This window comes from Rhynchophorus ferrugineus, unplaced genomic scaffold (genome assembly GCF_030347505.1).
Source record: "Rhynchophorus ferrugineus isolate W39M unplaced genomic scaffold, kcgeb_rfMv2 rfM3, whole genome shotgun sequence".
NCBI classification, from domain to species: Eukaryota; Metazoa; Arthropoda; class Insecta; order Coleoptera; family Curculionidae; genus Rhynchophorus; species Rhynchophorus ferrugineus.
In genome coordinates this window covers 44,910,712-44,933,472 of record NW_027472582.1, presented here as the reverse complement: position 1 = coordinate 44,933,472, position 22,761 = coordinate 44,910,712, and the positions used below count along the sequence as shown (strand labels likewise).

The window sequence follows — 22,761 nt, the reverse complement described above, 5'->3', positions numbered from 1 at the left end:
GTGATAAGTGGTAAAGTGACAGACAAAACGGGTTTACTACCAACTAAAGTGTAACACTAAGCGAACTCAATGAACAAATGTAAATAAGTAGTTAGGAAATTATTATAAGTAGGTTAGGTATAATTGAACGTAGGATAGTTATTGTTAGTGTAAGAAAATGTAACCATTCTTAAGAAAATAAATAAAGCTCAACGGGGTCTTCAACGCCCCCCCCACATTCCTCTGGTGAGAAAGTGCTGGTGGAGTGTCACGCGATGGTGGCACGGAAGGGTTCCCTTGAGAATCATTTCAACGGATGGTTGGTAGCGGCCGGTTCAAAGCATGTAAATGCATCAGAACGGGGAAATGGCCAACATTTCTCTTGTCCCTCGGTAGCTTCGAAACCACGAACCTGGCTCTAGACCGACTAAGAGACGCCAAGAAGGAATTCGAGACAATGTTGAAACTAGGATTATGCCGCCCTTCACAGAGTAGCTGGTCTTCTCCCTTACACATGGTCCCCAAAAAAGGCGACGAATGGCGTCCTTGCGGCCATCACAGAGCGCTGAACGCACGCACCATCCCAGACCGATACCCTGTAAAGCAACACAATACAATACCCTACACAACTCCTTTCGGGTTGTATGAATTTACCGTCATGGGTTTCGGTCTGCGAAATACAGCACACACTTTTCAACGGTTCATCGACGAGGTACTTTTGGGACTCGATTTTTGCTATGCCTATATCGACGACATCCTGGTGGCATCAACAACAGAGGAAGACATCGTCAACCTTAGTAAAAATTGAAATAGAAGGTGGTTGCTACTCGGAAGTTCGGACGGCCAGAAAAAGCGAGAGGCTTATGAAAAAGAAGAATGGAGACAAGCAATAAATAATGAAATAAAGTCGCATGAAAGATTCAGAACATGGAGCCCCACAGACTTGCCAGAAGGAAGTAAAGCCATTAAAAAAGCAAAGTGACTATTCAAGTTAAAAAATGACAATACAAAGAAGGCAAGATTAGCAGCTAAAGCATTCCAAGTACCCTTTAGAGTTGAAGAATTCAGTTATGCTCCGGTATGCAGGCTACAAACAATAAGAATTCTAATATCAGTATATATTCAACAGGTCTGGAAGATACAACAAATCGACATTCCAACAGCATTCTTAAATGGTACAATAGATAAGGACATGTATATAAAGAAACCAGAGGGTCTAGATACAGAAACAAAATATTTCAAATTAAACCGAGCGTTGTATGGTTTGAAAAATGCACCTAAATTTTGGAACATTAAATTTAATGAGGTAATGACAAGCTGAACTTTAAAAGATCTGAGTATGACTATTGCCTGTACTCTAAGATAATGTTCATCTTGTTGTATTTGTTGATGATGTCTTAATAAAAGGATCTGAAGATCAAACAGCAAATTTGATGCACATCAGTATGAAATATTTAAAGTTAGAAAGATAGCCGAAGTTAAACGATTTCTCGGAATGGAAATGGAGAAGACAACAGATGGGCTGAAGATACACCAAAAGGGCATCACTCAACGATTGTTAAATGAATTCAACATGCAAGAAGGTAAAACAATAGCTACACCAATGGAAGTCAACTTTCATGTTGATGAAAGTGAAGAAGTTATTAAAGATGTACCGTTTAGAAGGTTAGTATGCAGCCTCATGTATGTATCTTTAGTTGCGAGGCCGGATTGGATTGTTATATAGTAAGGGCAACAGGTGATGTTGTTTGTCGATAACCAGAGGGCTAATTTTGAAAACTCCAGAAGAAGCAAACAAATTTATATAAAATATAATTTTATAAAGGAACTCTGTTTAAAGACAGAGCTAGCTATTAAATATGTTTGTTCATCTGAGAATTGTGCTGATTTATTCACTAAGTCATTAAGTAAAATTAATTTCACACAATTCAAAGAGAGAATTGTCTAAAGTAGAAAATTGATTGTTACCTTTGTTTGTTAGATAATTATACAAGCTTATTCGATTAAGTCATTAAGTACACTTAAAATTCTCGCAATGTAAAAATAGAATAGTTGTAAGTTCAAACAAAATTGTATATATAATGTAATAGTTTTTGTTCATGCAATTTAAATGTATTTGTGTCATAGAAAAATAGAAATAGATTGGCTAGTTTTTAAATTGCTGGAACCGCCACTAAAATGGAATGTAATTGGTTCGGTCAAATTGTCCGAAGCCATCATTTTCGGGCATGCATTGTTGTTTGAAAGTTTTAGTGTTTGTTAAAGTAAAGATATCTTCGTTTTAAGTTGTGTATATTTTCTATTTTACATTAATTGTTATTGAGTAATATAAAAATGTATTACAATGCACCCATGTAGTAAAAGATGTAGTGTAGCTGGGTGTAAATATACTACCAAAATGAGACATCATTTCCCAAAAAATCATCCCGCTATTTTCCAAAAATGGGTCGATCAAGTTAATAGTAGTAAACTCTCTGGATTAACCACAATGCAAATATACCAACGACATCGAGTGTGTCATGGACATTTTAACGAAGAATTTAGAATTACCCTTCCTTCACGAACAGGTATTAGGTCAAATGCATATCCAACATTGTTTTCATCAGATACATATCAAATTCTATATATCTATTATATGTATATTTTTTATTGTTTGTTCACAGAAAGTCAACCTACTTATGAAGATGTTAGTGGTAACAATGAAAACATTTATTTAAATAATCTTCCAAGTTATTCGAGTGCTGTCAATGTGATATTCCCAAATAAAGAAGTCTTGCAAGAAGGTACTAATAAAGACCATTTCTAATTGTAGGATATCTCTAAAATATTTGTATTTCTTATGTATCTTAGACTTTTTAGAACAATCGCAACGTTCAATAAAAGAAACTCCCCGAAAAGGTAATACTTTTGATACATAATTTGAGTAGTTAATACTTAAAGGGCTTTTTTAGCACGTTTAAGCTACAGTGGCCTTATAAGGAAATTTGGCTCCTCTCGTCAAACATATTTGTCAGACGAAGCTAAAGATATTTATAAAAAAGTAATAACATCTTATAAACATATCACAAGAAATAAAAGATTAGCAGCCTCATAGAAAAGCAGATTTGCAAATATTAGTTCAAGTTTGCGTGCAGAGTTACAAAAAAACTTATTTGAACATGTTAATAAGCCGACAGTAGATTTTTTTTCTCAATTGGCAAATCAACCGAAAACACCTAAAGCTAGACGTTTCACAATACAGGAAAAAGTTTTTGCTATTGCTCTTTTAAAATCAAGCGGTAAGACCTATAAATTAATGTGAAAAATATTTGCTTTTCCTTCAAAGACTACTTACTTAGCATTGTTTAAGCAAATCCCAATGCGAGTATGGCTAGAGCCATGAGCAATGAGCATGCCAGATATATCTTGTATTGTGATGTTTGACGAGATGAACTTAGCTCCCAATTTGCAATACAATATTAGAGAACACTGTATCGATGGCCTAGAGAATACAGGGAGCTATAAAAGGGCAGCCATAGCAGACTATGTAAATGTTTTTATGGTGAAGGGATTATTTCGAAAATTGAAACAATCTATCTCCTTCACCTATTCAAAAGGACCAATTAAATCGACATTATTAAAACATTTGATTGTTAAAGTTATTGAAAAATGTCAAGAGATAGGTTTAAAGGTCCTTTGCATAGTTTGCGACCAAGGCCAATGCCTGATTAGCAGAGGCTGCCATTAGTTTGTGCATAGTTTGCTGCCCAAGTCAAGAAGTTGTTCCGAATTTCAAATAAATGGGGAAAAATAATTCTACTTTACGACATTCCTCATTTATTTAAAGGAATTTGGAACAATTTGTTAAAAAAATTATACAGTAAACTTGATAACAAACTAAATATTGCAAAATGGGGCATATTATAGATCTGTACTACATCGACAGAGAGGCGCCGATGAGGATATGCCCAAGATTAACTGAACAACACGTAATCTCAGGCAACATAAACAATATGAAAGTCAAGAGTTGTACACAAGTATTCAGCTATACAGAGGCCTCACATTTGGTGACCTTCTCAAAGTGGAATAAGTATGCTGCAATATATCATGTATTAATAATAATTGTAATTTTGTCTTGTTTTCAGAAAATATTCTTCCGAACTTGTTCCCTTGTTGGATAGTTTATCCGATAGTTGCAATTCCAGCAGCAAAACAGCGCCTGAATTCAAGCCCCTCCTTGAAGCCTTATCCTTAAGCTCACAACACGTGGAATTTTGGAGTAGAGCTATCATATGTTTAAACAGTGCCAAATTTTATTGCCCTGTTAAGAAAGTGTTTGTTACGGTGCCATCAATCAAAAACTTAATTGCTACTTTAAGGGGATTTATTTCCTTAAAGAAATCAATTTTGTCCAAATTTAAAAATAATTACATTTGTTTAAGAAATCTTAACCAAGATTCCTCAGAGAATTTTTGGACCTATTAGTGGTCATGGGGTTAGAAACATATATCCTTCACCGAGTATGTTTGAGAAATCTTTTAAAGCGCTTATCATCACTTCATTTTTTTCAGATCATTCTCTCGTAGCAAATTGTGAAGAAGATGAACATGTTGGCGCTTTAGATAACTTATATTCTTTTTTAACCGGAGATGTAGTATCACCAGAGGTTGTAGAATCACCAGTTGAGTCTATATTTTCAGTTCTAGAGAACTTTGCTCTGAGGAAAACAAGAGTGGAACGTTGCACGTTAGTCTATATTTCAGGCTATTTAATAATACTTCTGACAAAAAAGACAACATGCAACATCTGTCTACATTCTACATAAAGTAGTTAAACAGATCAAAAACTCGATACCGATTTTATAGAAGAAATGCAGCCGCATAAACCCAAATTAACAACTCCATCAAGACCGATTTACTATACTGTTTGTAGATCTTTAAGCTATCTCCTTTATTTGATACCTAGATTTTGCCATAAAAACATATCTGTTATTTTGAGAGATGTCTTAAAAAACACATAAATTTTAAACGTTTCAACTGTCCAGTCCATAATGATTTTGAAGGAAATTTTAAAACTTATTGTCGGATGTTCACCGTATTTTTGGGTTAAACAAGTTAATGCAATATTAACAGGGAAGGACTTAAAGTTTACCTTCAGTATAGCAAAAGTACAATATAGAACTCTAATAGATTCTATAAAATTTATGGCAATAAACAAATACGAAAAAGGGAGGAGGCGTTAAGAAGAGCACTTTAACTATTTTGTCTGGAGTATGGACCTTTTATTTATTTATTTTTTTTATTTGCATTTTTATAATTTCTTTATTTTTACTTTTTGTTTATATTATTTACATTTATGTATATTCGTACAGGATTTTATTTTAATAAATTAGTTTTAAAAATTAAATTTGATTTTCTTTTTAACGCTATTGGCCAATAAATCTGACATCATAAAATAATCACGTGAAATGGCAAACCAATCAAAGCAAATTATTTTCCTTACAGGTTTTTGTATAAAATTTTCAAACCAACCTATCAAATTCACGTTGTCAACGCCAACAAAAATTGGACTAGGTGAAACATTGCCCCACCACTTATCAATGCAGTTGGACTCCCCTGCTTTTTGTTTATAATCTTAATTAGGTTAAGTTGTTTAGTACATTTAAATTGAGGTGGAGTGTCAAATATATGACTTGTGTCGATACAAGAGTCAGTGTAGAAAAGAGGAAGAAGAGTGAGGGTTCCAAATAAAGTCTCTCTTTTGTTCCAAAGCCATAAGTGGTGTATTAATTCCGTCCCGTCCCGAATCATGTGAAATTCATCAATTGAATTCATTCATCAAGTGAAACGTAACATATTATTCGAGCAAAAAAAAATTATTTAATCGATATATTTCAGACTGCAAATAAGCAGACAAGAGAAAACCATTACATAATAAAAATTTTTAATGCGAATTAGTCTATGTTCATTCACAGATTATTTGCCTACTAAAAAGGAAAACATACCAACAAGTTTCATATTGGAAACATCAGAAGTGTTGTGTGCATTAGAATCTCCAAATGGAATACGAATATAGTAGTATTTAAAACAGTGAACCTTATGGGATCTTAAAATTGAAATGAAAATGCTAACATGTAAAAACACATACATTTAAAAACATATTTGTATTTAAGTTAATAACAATGTACAAATAGAAAATAAGCTTTTACAAAGAAAATCACGCCAAATAAGCATATGACATGCTGCAGAAATGGAAACATTTTTATTAATAGTAAATTAAGGGAATACGATTAAATTAATTATATTTAATGTTTTAATTTATAACATTTTCCATAACATCATAAATAAATATTTTAATACATTTAAAACGTAATTAAACATGAATCACTTTAAAGACGTCCATCTACAGCCTCCTCTTTTAAGCTTTACTCATCATTTTTAATCAAAAATGAGTAGAGCACAACTTTATGGCCGTCAATATCTGCACAGAACTGGACCAAGTATGAACTAATCTCAAGTCACCATATTGAAATCCATAAGAAAGCCAACACTAAAGCACTATATATCTTTAAACTCCTCCGCATAGAAATTGCCATACAAGGCTACAAATAAAAAACCAGCAAACATCAAACCACCGGAGAACGTCTGCACCAACCCACCAAAACAACAACCCTTTAACCAAAACCACCTGAACCAATTTCTACAACAGTTTATTACAAAAATCAAGATTTCATGAGAATATCAAAACTAATGTACTAATCATTGCAACTAATTAAACAATAGAAGAGAAAGAATGTTTCTACGTAAACATTAAACCACAAAAATTAATGTCAACCACATATAAAATGAATATAACGATGGAGAAAAAAACATTTCAGATTGCCTAAACCTATAGAAGCTCTCCTCATAGGGCGGTTATGGTGTTTCAGTGAGTTTCCGGATCTTTCCTAGTATATACTAGTAAATATACCAGTGTATACTAGAAAAAGAGACTTGAGTACCAAGCAACTGTGTATCCCTCTAATTTCATGATTCCTGCTAGATGAGCACTGGTAAAGGCCACAATAAACTCTGGTGTACCGATTCCTGGCGACACCACCGATTCCGAGGAGAGTTGGAATTCTCGCTTAAAATTCCCAAAGTAAACAAGAATTTTCGCAATAAAAAAGTTCAAACCACCTTAGTCAGCATAAACTGATACAGATACGGCTATCAAAATCTGCACAAGCTCATCACAGAATCTCTTGCACAAATATTAATTAGTCTTCACCAAATGGGAAAGAACCCCAGAACAAGTTATAACCTTGTTAGCACAGAACAACCTTATCGAATACACCGAAACCGATGTCTGGTGTAAGTACAATTCCGAGACGAAGCGTACAGAGGCTCATACAACAACATTTCAGCCAAAATAACCCTAAGCCCAATTATTGGAGACAAAATCCCCATGCAAATCCCTTAGTATTCACAGAAATCACACATCTAGAGAATAGCTTCGACCCCCAAGATATCCGTAATGACCAAACAGAATATCCTGAAAATCACAACGATATTGGCGAAGAGCAAAACAGTTGCCATAACTATTCGCAGGAACTTTATTTTCCTGAAGACAACATCCCGGCAGTCATACCTCATTATTAAGACCTACAATCGCAGAATAAAACTTTCCTGAAAAAATATTTAATTCAAACCATACGTTAGTTACCCGTGTAGATAAAACGAATACTAATAACAAAGTTGAAGTATCACTACCTCAACAGTTTAATATTCTTACAAGCCTAAAACTTGTATTATTTGACTTTCACAACTACTTCGACGGCATCTCAGGCGTGAATAATAACACACATAGTAAATCAATATTTCGAGTGTTGTTTTAGAAATTAAAAATCTCAGAGACCAGAGTATCATCAATATCTTCAGTCCATACGGTATCGAGCAAAAATGCACACCATTCTTCGAGACGCAAAAAGAAATATTCAATATCGAGCAGATTACCTCAGGAATCGCCCAAACATCGCATCATCAAAAAGAACTCCCCGATGACTTTTCTCTTATCCGATCTGATCATTTGAACCCCGAAGAAAAAAATTCTCTACAAAAACTACTCTTGTCATTTCCTAATATTTTCTATAAATCTGTAATATCGATAAAAAATTAATAATTAATGTAGTAAAACACGAAACAAAGACAATTGATGAAATCCCCGTCCATTCTAAATCTTATCGTTACCCCTATGTCCACAAGCAGGAGTCTCAACGTCAAATCTCTCAAATGCCGGATTATAGCATAATCAAACCCTCTTCTACTCCCTGGCCCTCGCTAGTATGGAACGTCCCAAAAAAATTGGACGCCTCCGGCAAGCAGAAATGACGAATCGTTATTGATTATTGGGGGGTTAACGAAAAGACCAAAGACGACAGGTACCCCCTTCCAAATATCACCGATATTCTCGACAAACTCGGCAGATGCCAATATTTTACTACCCTAGACCAAGCGTCCGGTTTTCACCAAATCGAAATACACCCTTCTTCTATCCCTAAAACTGCTTTTAATGTCGAAAACGGACATTATGTGTGCGTTCGTATGTCGTTTGGGCCTAAAAATGCCCCTGATACCGTTCAAAGGGTGATGGACAATGTTTTGAGAGGTCTACAAGGCAAAATGGTGTATATGGATGATATCATCATTTCCTCGACATCCCTTCAAGAACATATCTATAATATAAAAATGAATCGCAAAATGTGTTGGTAAGCGCATAACTCAACAACGCCTGGACCAATTTGGCCAAATCTTTTTTTAAAATGTTCGTTGAAGTTCAAGGATGGTTTTTACGGCGAGAAAAATTAGAATTATTGCTGGAAAAACCCTAAAAATAGCCCTTTTCTTTTTCCCATACAAATGATTTGTAACTAAAACGTAGTCAATTTGAGCTTTATTGCTATGGTATAAAGTCCATATTAAATTACAAGCACTCACTGTTGTCTAAGCAATGTAGGTGTGTTCCTAACGTCAAAGATCATATCTATCAAAACAATGTGCGTGTGTGCGTTGGAGCACAGAATACATAGTTGGAGGAGTTTAATGTCGCGTTCCGAAACTCGCGTTTCTTTTGTATTAGTTTCGGCACGCGAGATAAAATGCATCAGTTTCCACGTCATTACATCAGTCAAACAAAAATCGCGTTACCAACAGTGTTTTATTATTTTTAATATCCAAATTTTAAATAAATAAAACAATTCGTACGGCTTAAAAGGATTTGACTTCAAGTCATATCAAATTTAAAAAAAAAAAGTTGTCTGTTACCTAATCTACTGAGTTTGCTTTTGTCAACTGATACACGAAACAAATTCGTATATCGTGTTTTGTGCAGAGTGTTTAGTTAGTTAGTGTTTGTTTAGTTCGTGATTAGTGAAAAAATAATTTATATTTGATATGCCTCCTATAAGACGAAGCTATTTAGGTAGAAGAACCAGAAATGCTATAAACCAAGCTAATTACCGATCTAATCGTACTGCACAAGAACGTGACGACGGAAACGAACGTGAAAGAATTCGGATATCACAAACGCGTGAAGCTCGAGCGCGACATTCAACTAATAATCGCGCAAGTTTGAATCGAGCTGCTTTCAGTTACGATGTGTCAATTGACTACAGTAACTACCAATGTGTTGTTATTGGTTCTATGAACTTGGTTTGCTCACACTGTAAGGCATTAAAATACAAAAACGAAGCCAATGGATTGTGTTGCGCAAATGGTAAAGTGAAATTGATACCATTGGATCCACCACCAGAACCATTGTACTCATTGGTTTCAGGAATAGGAACAGATTCTATACACTTTTTGACACATATCCAACAATATAACAATTGCTTTCAAATGACTTCATTTGGGGCAACAAATGTAGTTCGGGAAAATTTTATGCCAACTTTCAAGGTATGTATTATAGCAGTTACTCATAATTATTTTAGCGAACAAAATTTTCTGTCACCAAAGTTAAGATGTGTTACTAATCTTCAATTTCTTAATCATTACGAAATATATCACTTAGTCATCATATTATATGGTGATTCAGTTTCAGTGACACTTTTATTATATTTTATATTTGATAGATATTAGTTAAAACTAAATATATACTTTTTAAGATCAAATATTATTTAAGTTTGATCACTGACAATCCATTAATTTATACCACACCATAATATTTTTTTTTATTTACAGATACAAGGGCAAATATATCACAGAGCAGGTTCACTGTTACCAGTGTCAGATAGCGACAACAAATTCCTGCAAATTTATTTTATGGGCAATTCACCACAAGAAATTGATCTGCGTTATGCACATAACAATTTAGTAAAGAGGTCTATTGTAGAACAATTACAAACTTTATTTCATCAACACAATCAATTGATTATATTGTTTAAAACTGCCCTGGATCTGATGCCATCCGATAATCACAAAATTGTAATCTGAGCTGATAAAACACTTGCAGGTCAACATACAAGACGTTTCAATGCACCAACTATTGATGAAGTTGCTATCGTTGTAGTTGGAGAAAACTTGGAATCCCGTGATATTGTTTTACATCGTCGGAATGATCAATTACAACGTATAAAGGAAACACACCGCTCATATGATGCACTGCAATATCCCATTATATTTTGGCAAGGTGAAGATGGTTACGATTTTTCAATAAAAATGATAAATCCCATTACAGGTAACTAAAATATTAGTTTAGCTATGGCGATAATATCTCAGTCACTATATTATGTATTTTAATTTTATATTTGAATGTTATTAAAACAAAATCTATTTACAGGTTCTGAAACCAACAAAAAAGTCAGTTCAATGAACTATTATTCATACCGCCTAATGATTCGGGAAAATGAAGATAAATACATATTGAAATGTCGGCGATTATATCACAAATATGTTGTTGACATGTATGTTAAAATTGACGGAGAGATTAACATTCATCAGGATGAATCAAACCAAACTCCGATCTGAAGAGTATATTCACCTTCGAGATGCGATTAATACTGATGGAAATGCACAGAATGTCGGTCGGATGACTATTCTTCCAGCAACATACATCGGAAGCCCTCGGCATATGCATGAATATGCTCAAGATGCCATGTCGTATGTTCGTCATTATGGTACAGCAGATTTGTTCATCACATTTACATGCAATCCGCAATGGATAGAAATTAAGCAGGAGTTATTCCCTGGGCAATCACCCATTGATCGTCATGATATTACAGCCAGAGTCTTTAGACAAAAGTTGAAATCTTTAATGAATTTCATCGTAAAACATAATGTGTTTGGTGAGACACGCTGCTGGATGTATTCTGTGGAGTGGCAGAAACGAGGATTGCCACATGCACATATTTTGATTTGGTTGGTTGAAAAGATAAGGCCAAATGAAGTTGATGCAGTGATATCAGCTGAAATCCCTAATATACAAGTAGATCCTGGATTGCATGAGGTAGTTATCAAAAACATGATACATGGTCCCTGTGGAACTCTTAATCAAAATTCACCGTGTATGATGGATAGTAAATGTTCAAAATGATATCCACGGACATTAATATCAAAGATATTCAAAGCACACATCAACGTTGAATCTTGCCATTCAGTGAAATCGATTAAATACATTTGCCAATATGTAACCAAAGGGAGCGATATGGCTGTGATTGGAATTGGTGCAGAGAATTCTAATGATGAAGTTACCCAATACCAAATGGGCCGCTATGTCAGTAGTAATGAAGCAGTTTGGCGAATATTTTCTTTTCCTATTCATGAGAGACATCCTTCTGTTGTTCACTTAGCTGTGCATTTAGAAAATGGACAAAGAGTGTATTTTACAGCATAGAACGCAGTACAAAGAGCTGCTCAGCCACCATCTACTACATTAACCAGTTTTTTTGAGACATGCCAAAACGATGATTTCGCACAAACATTGCTATATTCTGAAATGCCAAAATATTATACCTGGAATCAATCCTCAAGGAGATTTATACGACGGAAACAAGGAAAACCAGTTCCAGGATATACAGATGTATATTCCACCGATGCGATTGGCCGGATTTATTCAGTACATCCAAGCAATGATGAATGTTTTTATTTACGACTGCCATTAGTCAATGTACGTGGCCCAACATCATTCCAACAGTTACGAACTGTTGATGGTGAATTGTGTGGATCCTACAGAGAAGCCTGTCAACGTTTGCAATTGCTTGAAAATGACGCTCATTGGGATCAAACTCTCAATGATGCTGTAATATCATCACACGCTCATCAAATACGAACATTGTTTTCTATAATCATATCTACATGCTTCCCATCAAACCCAATTGATTTGTGGATGAAGTACAAAGATTATATGTGTGATGATATTTTGTATCAAATACGGAATAGAATGGGAAATCCAAATATACAAATCAGTGAAGAAATTTACAATGAAGCATTGATTTCAATTGAGGACATGTGCTTGATAATGTCAAACAAACTATTAATTCAATTAGGCCTGACCGCGCCCAATCGTCCAATGCATGACGCTTTTAACCAAGAGTTGCATCGAGAAAGACTGTATGATCTCAACGCTTTGAAAGAATTAATTCAAACAAATCTTCCATTGTTAAATGAACAACAGAAGTATGTATTTGAAACTCTTATGAAAGTAACAAATGATGAAACTGGAGGGATTTACTTCTTAGATGCACCTGGTGGTACAGGAAAAACTTTTTTGATTTCATTAATATTACCAACAATTCGCTCACAAAATAAAATTGCACTTGCACTCGCTTCGTCGGGAATCGCAGCAACTTTGCTTGAAGGTGGTCGAACAGCCCATTCAGCACTAAAATTGCCATTAAATATACAAAGCAATGAAACTCCAACCTGCAACGTTTCGAAGAACTCTGCAATGGCAAAGGTTTTGCAGCAATGTAAATTGATTGTTTGGGATGAATGCACGATGGCACATAAAAAATCTTTGGAGGCTTTAGACAGAACCTTAAAAGATCTACGTAGCAATAATAACCGATTTGGTGGTGCAATGATTTTATTAGCAGGAGATTTTCGTCAAACATTGCCAGTGATTCCACGATCAACGCCAGCTGATGAACTCAATGCATGTCTAAAGTCCTCCAATTTGTGGAAACATGTCAAAGTACTTCATTTAAGCAAGAATATGCGTGTCGAGTTGCAAAATGACCAATCTGGAAACATATTCTCTAAACAACTCATTGACATTGGTAATGGCAAATTTCCTATAGACATGTTGACTGGCTGCATTAACTTTCATCAAAGTTTTTGTCAGTTAACTCGATCAAAAGATGAACTTATTCAGAAGGTGTTTCCAAATGTTTCTCAAAATTACAGAAACCATGATTGGTTGAGCGAACGAGCTATACTGGCTGCAAAAAACATAGATGTAAATGAATTAAATTTCAAAATTCAAGAACAAATTACAGGCGAATTGAGGATATATAAATCAGTTGATTATATGGCTACTAATCAAGATGATGTAGTCAACTATCCACCGGAATTTTTAAACTCGCTGGATTTGCCAAGATTGCCACCTCACAATCTTCAATTAAAGGTTGGATCGGTGGTTATAATGTTGCGAAATATCAACCAACCGCGTCTTTGCAACGGTACACGGTTAGCGATAAAAAATTACTAAGCAATGTGATAGAAGCAACTATACTCAAAGGAAAGTATAAAGGAGAAGATGTTCTCATACCGCGCATCCCAATGATTCCGACTGATGTGCCATTTGAGTTTAAACGACTACAGTTTCCAGTGCGGCTTGCTTTTGCTATGACTATAAACAAGTCCCAGGGGCAATCATTAAGTGTTTGTGGTATTAATCTAGAAAACCCATGTTTCTCACATGTTCAATTGATGTTGCCTGTTCCCGTGTTGGAAAACCATCAGATTTGTTTATCTATGCGCCAGGTAATCAAACAAAAAACATCGTATACCACAAAGCACTACAATGATAATAATAATAATAATTATGATTCACATGATTAACAATAAAGCGATTACTTACTTTTAAATCCTTATATATGTTTTATTTAATTATTTTTTATTCACAACGCCCTATCACCAGGGTGATGGTTCTGTTCAGGAGAATTTTTTAAAATACGTAGGCACAAAAACTGCCACATTACAAATCTTTTTGACAGGACGAAGTCTGTCGGGTCAGCTAGTAGTCAATATATTTTTAACATATGCCACCATGACATATTCCATAAACAATAGAGAGTAGATCACTTCTGACAGCCACCTTACGACACAGCGTGCAGTAACCATCAAAGTGTAGCGAGACAAGTAGGTCCATAATAGTCAATATATTTTCAACATATGCCACCATGACATATTTCATAAACAATAAAGAGCAGATCACCTGTGATAGCCACCTCACGACACAGCGTGCAGTAACCATCCTAGTGTAGCGGGACAAGTAGGTCCATAATAGGTAATATCTTTTCAACATATGCCACCAAAACATATTCCATAAACAATAGAGAACAGATCACCTCTGATGGCCACCTCACGACACAGCGTGCAGCAACCGTCCAAGTAGTTCCATAATAATTAATATATTTTAATCATATGCCACCATGACATTCCATAAACAATAGAGAGCAGATCACCTGTGATAGCCACCTCACGACACAGCGTGCAGTAACCATCCGAGTGTAGCGAGAAAAATAGGTCCATAATAGTCAATATATCTTCAACATATGCCACCATGACATATTCCATAAACAATACAAGCGAGAAAAGTAGGTCCATAATAGTCAATATCTTTTCAACATGCCAATGAGACACGTTCCACAAACAATAGAGTACAGATCACCTGTGATAGCCACCTTAAAACACAGCGTGCAGCAACCCTCCCAAGTAGGTCCATAATAGTTAATATCTTTTAATCATATGCCACCATGACATATTCTATAAACAATAGAGAGTAGATCACCTCTGACAGCCACCTTACGACACAGCGTGCAGTAACCATCCAAGTGTAGCGAGACAAGTAGGTCCATAATAGTCAATATATTTTCAACATATGCCACCAAGACATGTTCCACAAACAATAGAGAGCAGATCACCTGTGATAGCCACCTCACGACACAGCATGCAGAAACCATCCAAGTGTAGCGAGAAAAGTAGGTCCATAATAATCAATATATTTTCAACATACGCCACCATGGCATATTCCATAAACAATAGAGAGCAGATCAACTGTGACAGCCACCTCACGACTCAGCGTGCAGTAACCATCCAAGTGTAGCGGGACAAGTAGGTCCATAATAGGTAATATCTTTTCAACATATGCCACCATGACATATTCCATAAACAATAGAGAACAGATTACCTCTGATAGCCACCTCACGACACAGCCTGCAGTAACCATCCAAGTGTAGCGAGACAAGTAGGTCCATAATAGTCAATATATTTTTAACATATGCCACTATGACATATTCCACAAACAATAGAGAGCAGATCACCTGTGATAGCCACCTCACGACTCAGAGTGCAGTAACCATCCAAGTGTAGCGGGACAAGTAGGTCCATAATAGGTAATATCTTTTCAACATATGCCACTATGACATATTCCATAAACAATACAGAACAGATTACCTCTGATAGCCACCTCACGACACAGCGTGCAGTAACCATCCAAGTGTAGCGAGACAAGTAGGTCCACAATAGTCAATATATTTTTAACATATGCCACCATGACATATTCCATAAACAATAGAGAGTAGATCACCTCTGACAGCCACCTTACGACACAGCGTGCAGTAACCATCAAAGTGTAGCGAGACAAGTAGGTCCATAATAGTCAATATATTTTCAACATATGCCACCATGACATATTTCATAAACAATAAAGAGCAGATCACCTGTGATAGCCACCTCACGACACAGCGTGCAGTAACCATCCAAGTGTAGCGGGACAAGTAGGTCCATAATAGGTAATATCTTTTCAACATATGCCACCAAGACATATTCCATAAACAATAGAGAACAGATCACCTCTGATGGCCACCTCACGACACAGCGTGCAGAACCGTCCAAGTAGTTCCATAATAATTAATATATTTTAATCATATGCCACCATGACATTCCATAAACAATAGAGAGCAGATCACCCGTGATAGCCACCTCACGACACAGCGTGCAGTAACCATCCGAGTGTAGCGAGAAAAATAGGTCCATAATAGTCAATATATTTTCAACATATGCCACCATGACATATTCCATAAACAATACACCTCTGACAGCCACCTTACGACACAGCGTGCAGTAACCATCAAAGTGTAGCGAGAAAATTAGGTCCATAATAGTCAATATCTTTTCAACATGCCAATGAGACACGTTCCACAAACAATAGAGTACAGATCACCTGTGATAGCCACCTTACAACACAGCGTGCAGCAACCCTCCCAAGTAGGTCCATAATAGTTAATATCTTTTAATCATATGCCACCATGACATATTCTATAAACAATAGAGAGTAGATCACCTGTGACAGCCACCTCACGACACAGCGTGCAGAAACCATCCAAGTGTAGCGAAACAAGTAGGTCCATAATAGTCAATATATTTTCAACATATGCCATCATGGCATATTCCATAAACAATAGAGAGCAGATCATCTCTGACAGCCACCTTACGACACAGCGTGCAGTAACTATCCAAGTGTAGCGAGACAAGTAGATCCATAATAGTCAATATATTTTCAACATATGCCACCAAGACATGTTCCACAAACAATAGAGAGCAGATCACCTGTGATAGCCACCTCACGACACAGCGTGCAGTAACCATCCGAGTGTAGAGAGAAAAATAGGTCCATAATAGTCAATATATTTTCAACATATGCCACCATGACATATTTCATAAACAATAAAGAGCAGATCACCTGTGATAGCCACCTCACGACACAGCGTGCAGTAACCATCCAAGTGTAGCGGGACAAGTAGGTGCATAATAGGTAATATCTTTTCAACATATGCCACCAAAACATATTCCATAAACAATAGAGAACAGATCACCTCTGATAGCCACCTCACGACACAGCGTGCAGTAACCATCCAAGTGTAGCGGGACAAGTAGGTCCATAATAGGTAATATCTTTTCAACATATGCCACCAAGACATATTCCATAAACAATAGAGAACAGATCACCTCTGATGGCCACCTCACGACACAGCGTGCAGCAACCGTCCAAGTAGTTCCATAATAATTAATATATTTTAATCATATGCCACCATGATATTCCATAAACAATAGAGAGCAGATCACCTGTGATAGCCACCTCACGACACAGCGTGCAGTAACCATCCGAGTGTAGCGAGAAAAATAGGTCCATAATAGTCAATATATCTTCAACATATGCCACCATGACATATTCCATAAACAATACAAGCGAGAAAAGTAGGTCCATAATAGTCAATATCTTTTCAACATGCCAATGAGACACGTTCCACAAACAATAGAGTACAGATCACCTGTGATAGCCACCTTAAAACACAGCGTGCAGCAACCCTCCCAAGTAGGTCCATAATAGTTAATATCTTTTAATGATATGCCACCATGACATATTCTATAAACAATAGAGAGTAGATTACCTCTGATAGCCACCTCACGACACAGCGTGAAGTAACCATCCAAGTGTAGCGAGACAAGTAGGTCCATAATAGTCAATATATTTTTAACATATGCCACTATGACATATTCCACAAACAATAGAGAGCAGATCACCTGTGATAGCCACCTCACGACTCAGGGTGCAGTAACCATCCAAGTGTAGCGGGACAAGTAGGTCCATAATAGGTAATATCTTTTCAACATATGCCACCATGACATTCCATAAACAATAGAGAACAGATTACCTCTGATAGCCACCTCACGACACAGCGTGCAGTAACCATCCAAGTGTAGCGAGACAAGTAGGTCCATAATAGTCAATATATTTTTAACATATCCCACCATGACATATTCCATAAACAATAGAGAGTAGATCACCTCTGACAGCCACCTTACGACACAGCGTGCAGTAACCATCAAAGTGTAGCGAGACAAGTAGGTCCATAATAGTCAATATATTTTCAACATATGCCACCATGACATATTTCATAAACAATAAAGAGCAGATCACCTGTGATAGCCACCTCACGACACAGCGTGCAGTAACCATCCAAGTGTAGCGGGACAAGTAGGTCCATAATAGGTAATATCTTTTCAACATATGCCACCATGACATTCCATAAACAATAGAGAATAGATTACCTCTGATAGCCACCTCACGACACAGCGTGCAGTAACCATCCAAGTGTAGCGAGACAAGTAGGTCCATAATAGTCAATATATTTTTAACATATGCCACCATGACATATTCCATAAACAATAGAGAGTAGATCACCTCTGACAGCCACCTTACGACACAGCGTGCAGTAACCATCAAAGTGTAGCGAGACAAGTAGGTCCATAATAGTCAATATATTTTTAACATATGCCACTATGACATATTCCACAAACAATAGAGAGCAGATCACCTGTGATAGCCACCTCACGACTCAACGTGCAGTAACCATCCAAGTGTAGCGGGACAAGTAGGTCCATAATAGGTAATATCTTTTCAACATATGCCACCATGACATTCCATAAACAATAGAGAACAGATTACCTCTGATAGCCACCTCACGACACAGCGTGCAGTAACCATCCAAGTGTAGCGAGACAAGTAGGTCCATAATAGTCAATATATTTTTAACATATGCCATCATGACATATTCCATAAACAATAGAGAGTAGATCACCTCTGACAGCCACCTTACGACACAGCGTGCAGTAACCATCAAAGTGTAGCGAGACAAGTAGGTCCATAATAGTCAATATATTATCAACATATGCCACCATGACATATTTCATAAACAATAAAGAGCAGATCACCTGTGATAGCCACCTCACGACACAGCGTGCAGTAACCATCCAAGTGTAGCGGGACAAGTAGGTCCATAATAGTTAATATATTTTCAACATATGCCACCATGACATATTCCATAAACAATAGAGAGCAGATCACCTGTGATAGCCACCTCACGACACAGCGTGCAGTAACCATCCAAGTGTAGCGGGACAAGTAGGTCCATAATAGGTAATATCTTTTCAACATATGCCACCAAAACATATTCCATAAACAATAGAGAACAGATCACCTCTGATGGCCACCTCACGACACAGCGTGCAGTAACCATCCAGGTGTAGCCAGAAAAGTAGGTCCATAATAGTCAATATATTTTCAACATTTGCCACCAAGATATAATCCACAAACAATAGAGAACATATCACCTGTGATAGCTACCTCACGACACAGCGTGCAGTACATACTATTAGTAGACATATTCCCCAAACAATAGAGAACACACATCTCACCATCATTTACCACAAAAGTTAAATCGAAAAATAGTAGAGAAGATTCCACTTGAAAGAGATAGATCTGATCCACCTTATGTGACCACGTCAGTAGTTAATTAAAAGACAAAGAACTCTATATATTTATTAAATAATTAAACATTTTATATTATGTGAATCTACACATTTCTTCTTCTGTCCTTTGTCTTGATATTCTCCCATAATTGATCAAATTGACATGGTAAGCCAGGTACCTGTAGACAAAAAAAATTGAGTTTAGAAAGCAGTGAAAATTAAAAATACAGAAGTACAGATGTACGATGTACATGCTAATAATATACACCTAATATATAAATGAAAAATATATATAGTCCTTCCTATAGAACAGCCAGTTCACATCATATATGACATTGAAGGTACTGCTAAATTCAATTTGTTAAATTCGAAAGGGGTTTTTCCTTCTCATTTTTGTAATTAGCGTCACCCTAGTTAAAAAGAAACAGAACGCTGCCTGATTTGTTAGAACATGTATCCAATTCAATCAATCGTACTTCTGCAAAATTCAAAACATTAATGATAATTAGAGGTTATAAACGGACAAACGTTTTTGTGGCGGTTGTTTTAATATACCTCTTATTACTGTTTAATATTAGTGATTACTACGATTGAAAAACACAAAAACTATTAAATAGTAAGGGTCAGGACCCGATTGCTTCTCTTATCAGTTGGTCCAAACAGGAACGAGATAATGGGGCCCCGCTTGCCTGTTAAATGCGTTAGATAGTTAGTAAGTATTGATACTATTACATATTAAGTTGCTGCAGTTTTATAGGAACTGTGTTTTAGCTTGTTGCAGCTGAACTTTATTTTAATATAAGCACTGAGAGCGAGTACACACAAGGAGCGGTACCATACAAATAAGGTGACGAAATTTATAAAATGTATAAAAACAGCGCGTAACTTTTTGATATAAATGCAATTTAATATAGTTATTTCAGAGAACCCTGTTACTCTGTGAAGTATTCCTAGAAAACTTAGGGATATGTAACTCTGTGAGGGATTCAATGGTGTAAAGTAACCCTCGAAGAGTTCTAATGGAACTTCAAGACATTGCTTTTTCGTTAAAATTACAGTGACTGAATTAAATTTTTATTGTGAGATGATGGCCCGATGCTGACAATTATCAACACAGAGTGATAGGAGCGGAAACAACTAAAGATATATAATTAATATAGAATAACTATACAAAATCGTATTGTAGAGTGTAAAAAAATTGTGTGCATATAGTCTATCCATTTTTTTTGTGTAATATATTTTCAATATTTTCCTCCTCATGTTATTCCAGTTAAAAGGAGACATAATGATGTCTGATAAGTTCGAACGTAAAACCAAATCAGCCTGTCAAAGTAGTCCGGTTGTCAAACGTAGGCAAAATTATGCAAAATATTTTTTGTTACTTTGACGGATGTCGTCATTTCGCGGCTATACACATAGAGAAATAGACATTAAACTTAATAGGAAAGTTTGGAGAAATGTTTCGCGACTTCCAACATGTAGATGTCGCTACTTTTAACTTATTACTTGCTTTAATCGCTGCGCTATAACGCGACGGGATCTGATTGGCTCACTTCGTTTCCATGGTACGTTTGTTATTTATTTATTTTGGGCGCCATTTTCAGTATGGCGGTCATAAGGAATAGTGCGTTTAGAGATTAAATTATTAGTCCATTAGTATATATAAGTCGATAGTACAAAAAGTAAAGTGAATTATTGATCTAGGAAGTGTTGTGTATCCGGATGCAAAGATAGTAAAGAAATGCAGAATCGTTTTCGTTCGAAGAAGTATTTGGATGTCATTAAACAATGGTTGATAATGTTAAAAATCCCAAACAGAATGAATTAAGTATCAAAGAAATTTATGATCGTTACATCATGTTTTGTTGTTGTAGGTTGGGGTAAGTTTATTCATATATATTCAAACATTGAAATATTGATTTTTTTAATTTTAGAAATTAGTCCCCTTCCAAATGAAGCTATGCAAACGACTATATACTTTTCTTCTTGGATCAATAGTTGCAGCTCCAATAAAATAAAGAGTAGCTCCTGAATGCAAATCTATTAAGAGTAGGTCAACCGATATTCAATACAAGACGAATATTGCTGTAAAATTTATTGCTCAAGTAAGAACAAATTTGTTAAAGAAACATCAATTTAATAACTACCTTGAGGGGTTCTTTTCATTAAAGAAAAAATGTTTAATTATCCATATAAATATATTGGCTTAAGGCTAATTAACCATGATAGTTTTTTTTTGGATCTAGCTAATGAATTCAGGAATACACATCCTCGGCTAGTATGCTTTAGAAGTCATTTGAATCGTTTAACATAAGTTAATTCTTTTCATCTCATTCGCCTTTAGGAAATTGTGAAGAGGAAGAACATGAGGGCTCTTTAAATAATTATAATAGCGAGGGATGACTCTAAAACTTAAATTCCAGACGTTCCTATATGAATAGACGAGCTAAGGCAATATCTTATGCCCCAGAAAATTGTTTCTTTATACTGTCAGTAAGGCTTTTTTAACCTCTTCTTTTGAGGAATTTTCGCAAAGTGAAAGTTAGTGAAAAAATATTTAATTATAACAATATAACAAAAACTGTTGCTATTAACTAAGGATATGGCTGCTATCCGTGTGCAACTGCAAGATCACACGCAAGATACACCAAAAAGACATACTAATTATAAGACTACTACAGTGATGGCAAACGAACTAGCACTAGAGGTAGGGGAACATTCTGACTGGACCGAAGTAACAAACAAGAAGGATAAAAAGACGAAAGAGTCAAAGATGACGCCTTCGCTAATCGCAAAGAGGGCTATAAAGATTAAAAAAAAAGAAGCAAGAACACAAAATCCCTCTGTCTCCTCCGACCATGGTAAGCAATGTTCGCAATTTTAATTTATTTAGATCACAAATAAAAGGAGTAGCCACTGACCGAGTGCAGCTTAAAGCTTTGTATAACGATGATATTAACGTAACCCTTAGTAATGAAACGGATTACAGGAATGTAAAAAAGCATCTCATTGAGGTGAAGAAAAACCACTTATTCAATAAACTTGAATACCACACTTATCAGTTAAAAAGTGATAAGTGGTATACAGCAGTCATTAGAGGATTACTGTCCAAAACAAATCAAGACGATATTAAATCGGAATTACGGGCTTGCGGGCACGAAGTGTTGACTGTCACGCCTACAGCGAAAAAGACAACTAATGTAAATGGTGAAAAACAAATTAAAACTTTTCCGTTGTTCTACGCAGACATGACACAAAACGAAAATAATAAAAAAATATATGACATAAATTA

General features: G+C 35.8%; 1 pseudogene across 1 annotated transcript; it reads left to right on the top strand.

Annotated features, from left to right (window-relative positions):
* Window positions 1-2,323: 2,323 nt before the first annotated feature.
* LOC143194371 (uncharacterized) lies at window positions 2,324-5,364 on the top strand (annotated as a pseudogene). The gene is made up of 5 exons (XR_013005311.1): window positions 2,324-2,546; window positions 2,643-2,762; window positions 2,839-2,877; window positions 3,886-4,048; window positions 4,104-5,364. The product of XR_013005311.1 is annotated as an uncharacterized LOC143194371 (transcript).
* Window positions 5,365-22,761: the final 17,397 nt, after the last annotated feature.